The sequence below is a fragment of the Panthera onca genome, chromosome D4 (assembly GCF_046562875.1).
Source record: "Panthera onca isolate mPanOnc1 chromosome D4, mPanOnc1 haplotype 2, whole genome shotgun sequence".
Taxonomy (NCBI): Eukaryota; Metazoa; Chordata; class Mammalia; order Carnivora; family Felidae; genus Panthera; species Panthera onca.
Window position 1 is genome coordinate 59,617,502 of NC_138351.1, and position 4,334 is coordinate 59,621,835.

The following is a 4,334-nucleotide window of genomic DNA, read 5'->3' on the forward strand; positions in this document are numbered from 1 at the left end:
TCTCCTTCAGCGCTGTTGTAAGAACCAAAAATCAAGCAAAGAAAGCCGCCCTGACAGTTAGAGACCAGAACCTCTGTGCAGTTTCCCATTTTCTCCTTCAATATGAAACCTTTGAATGTAAACATCATCCTGTGGTCTTCAAAATGATCATTTTTATTGGCTGAAGGATCATGAAGGACTCAAGTGTATTTACTAGATCATCCCCCTACTGTTCTAAATTGAGTGTGTTTACCTTTTCTTGAACTACAAACAACCCTGTGAGTAGCACCCTTACGTGTTCAAATTTTGCTTTGCTTTTTAAGAATTATTTCATTAGGATAAATAACTAGTCAAAGTGCGTAAGGGGCCCTTATGGTTCTGGGTGTGTTTTGTCAAAGTGCTGTTTCCCAAATGGTTGGCCCTGGTGACACGTAGGTGCATATAGAATCACTACGTCTTATGCCAAGAAGGGTCTACTCGGCTACCGCATCGTTCGAAATGCACCAAATTTGAAAGATGGCGGAGCAGTTTGGGGGCAGCTGCCTGTGGCAGACGCAGAGATGCAGATCTTTGTGGAGACCCCGACGGGCAAGACCATCGCGCTCAAGGTTGAGTGCAGGGCCACCACTGAGGATGTCAAAGCCAACGTCCAAGGCAAAGAGGGCATCCCGCCTGACCAGCAGCATCTGATTTTTGTGGACAGACAACTGGAAGATGGCCGCGCTCTGGCAGACTGCACTACCCACAAAGAGTCCACCCTGCCCTTGGCGCGCCTGTGGGGTGGCATCGTCTCCGTCGTGAACATCATCTCCGGCGTCACCGTCATCTCTGCCACCTGGCCCAGAAATGCAACTGCGACAAGAGGATCTGTCACAGGTCTTATGCTCACCTGCACCCCCGCGCTGCCTACTGCCTCAGGAAGTGCAGCCACCGACAACCTGCCGGCCCCCACCTCCCAGAAGAAGGTCAAACAAGGGCCTTCCATCGGCTCTTCCTTGGCCGGCAAGGTGGTCTCCTGCATGAGTCCCAAGGCCCTGGCGCCTCAGTTTCCCTTTCGTTGAAAAGCAACAGCAACAAATGCACCAAGTTCGAGGCTAGTCCTGACAAAAGATGAAAGGAGGCATGGGTATTTGTTTGCCGGGTTAAGAAATGCCCTACCTGGCAATATTGTAAATCCAGTTGACAGCTCTCTTAGCTGGACAGCTTCAAAATTATTTGTTTCTTGACGTACGTTTTGAAAGGTGGGAGAATTCAGACAAAATGAGCCTTTGATTGTAGTCACCATTTCATAAGGTATTTGCTTTGCACATTTAAAATGCTTGCGTGGGGCACCTGGGTGGCTCCATTGGTTAAGCGTCTAATTCTCGATCGCGGCTCAGGTCAGGATCTCACGATTGTGAGATCGAGCCCCACGTCAGGCGCTGCCCTGACTGGGGAGCCTGCTTGAGATTCTCTCTCTCTCTGCGCAGCCCCCTCCCTGCCCCACACACTCCCTCTTTCTCTAAAATTGAATGAAGATGCTTACAAAATGCTCTCACACTGTGCTAGTTTTGCCACATCATCTCCACCATTTGGGCACTTTTATTTTAATTGTTTTTCCCTGAAACAAATAAATGTTCTTCTAACTACCAAATCTGCAGCTCCGGGCCTGTGAGACCCATTTGTAAGGCAGGGAAGGAAGAGGCAATGCAATGTATGTGCCCCTCCTGGAACCAGCTAATAGCCATATGCTCCACTTACTAAGAATTTGCTCTCTGCCAGGCACTTTCTTGTGTTATCTCAGTTAACCTTTGATTCTCTTAGATTGGTACAATTTCCCCACTTTACAGATGAGGAAACAAAGACACAGTTCCTAGGGATATAGACATTATGGATGTAGCAGGTAGACTGAGAACAAGGATAGGACTGATGTTAAGAGGCAAGGGTCCTGCTCCCAGCTCTGTCCCCACCTCTAGCTTATCATTCAATCCTTCTGGACCTTGTCTCTGCCCAGGGGGAAGCTGAGGGCCAGGGATGGGCACCATCATTCGGGTTCTTCACATCCCATAGCTGGGTCCCCTGGACCCCTGGGAGGCCAAGTACTGCCTTTTCTTTCTCCGAATGGCACACGAGGGCAGTCACGATCCCCAGGCTCAGCCAAGCATGGACAGGCCACCCGATCAGCCCGAAGTGGGTTGGCACATGCTGTGTTTACAGGGTTTTCATTGCTCACTCAGGAGCTCCAAAACTCAAGTTTGCCCTTTTCTTCATTCTCCAAACAGGTTTTGAACATGGACTGAACTCTGATGGTGCTGGCCTTGGGGCCAAGGAGCCCGCTGCACTCCGCCTTGTGACACCAGCGAGGGGCTTGGGTAGGTCACTTCTGCGGCCTCTGACCGCAGTTTCCTCATCTGTAAAATGACTGGCTCAGAGGGTTGTTGTGAGGCTTAAGTGAGGCGAAGCATGTGACTGAGGCCCCGCAAGAGGCGCTCCGGGTGCTCTCTGGCTATGACTCATGTGCATGCTGGGGAGTTGGCCTGACACTGACACCCAAAACAGACCAGCGGGGGGGGGGGGGGGGGGGTAGTGTCAGACAGGGAGGGGAGGGGGTAAGCTTTCCCTGAGCCTCTGCGGGCGGGGTTCTGGGAGGTGCCGGAAGGGCTAGTGTTTGCACCAAAAGAAACTCAAGTTCTGTTGAGTGATCCAGCCGCTGTCTGCAGCCGGAACTTCCATTTAGAACCTGGACAGGGGACTTAGGGAGACTTCACACGCCCAGAGGGGACGCCCCCAGCACACCTTGGGGGACTCTGCCCACCCTCTCTGTCCAATGACGGACGCACTTCACTCATTCATTTGATAAATATGTATCGTGCATCTGATATGTGCAGGCACTGCTCTTGGTACTAGAGATATGTCAGTGAACAAATAAATCCCATGCTCTCAGAGCTTACATGCTGGTGGAGAATAGAGGGAAACTGGACGATAAACAAAAACTAAAGATATCAGATTGGGGGTGAGTGCGAAGGGGATAAATAAGGCAGGATGAGGGGCATAGGAAATGGTTGGTGGGATACGGTCAGGGAAGTCTGCAAAGGGCTGATCTGAGAGTGCGATCTGTAGGAAGTGAGGGTGCAGACTTTGGGGACAGGGAAGAGAGTGCCAGGCAGGGGTCCAGCAGGAGCAGGAGCCCTCTTGACAGCGTATAAGGCATCAAGGACTCCAGGGAAGTGGGAGAAGTGAGGGAGTGCAGGCAGAGGCAATTGTGTGTGGGCTGTGTGGACTGGGGTGGGGCTTCGGTGTGACCCCCAGGGACACAGGAACCCTGGGCGGCTTCTCAGAGGAGTGCCACTATACTCTGGCTGCCCGTAAGAGGCCCCAGGCAGGGTCAGGTGGTCAGGCAGCCACTGCAGAGATGATGGAATTTGGACCAGGGTGGACGCAGTGGAGGTGATCCTACGTGGGCATAAAGGTAGAGCCAGAGTTTGTTGAGCCAGAATCTGCCCCCCAAGTCCCTCCTGGGGATGCAAGTTCCCCTGTGGCCTCACCAACTACCACCCAGGAGTCTCCTCATTCGCAGGTGATTGCAGAAATAAGACTTTAAAGACTTGCCCCCTCCCCTCCCAATAAAACTAAATGTAATCACTGGAAGGAAAACTCCACCCCTCAAGGCGCTGCTCCCTCCGGTGGAGGCAGAAGATTAGACGAGATTTGCAGGACTGGGTTGACTTCCAGTTTAGACGCTTTCCATAAATTAATTACAGAGGCAAAGCGGAGAGGGAGGCCCTGGGGCAGCTCCTCCCTGCTTCCCAGACAGCTGGGCTGCTGCCTGCGGGCTGGGAGCTGCTGGAACTCCTGATTTCGGGCCAAAGGTTCCTGCTGTCAGCCCTGCAGGTTAAGCATCTTAGTCTCCAGGAAGGACACAGAACACTGGGGCTGGTCTTTCTCCTGAGGGCAATGGGGAGCCATGGAAGGTGGCAGGCAGAGAAGGGACAGGACCAGATTTGCTTTCCAGAGGATACCCTCTGGCAACTCCAAGAAATTTAAGTGGAGGAAGGGAGGCTGGAGACCAGGAGGTCCAGGTGGGGCTCTGAGAGAGGCGGGGTGGGAAGGGAATGGGGGTCAACTAAAGGGGTAGGAGTTGCCACTAATACACATCCACCTTCCTGGGCTGTCCACAGTCAATCATGGCTCTGCCCTTTGGGTGCCAACCTGACGCCCAGCTCGTCCAGGCCCTGGGCTCCTCTCAGGGTGTAGCCTGCAGCCTCTTGGGCCCCAAGTCAGGCCAGTAACTCATTTCTGAACAGTTTTAACTGAATATGAGCGTTCTACTTCTCCTGAGCTATTTATCCCTTCTCGTCCCAGATCAGGGTTTTCAG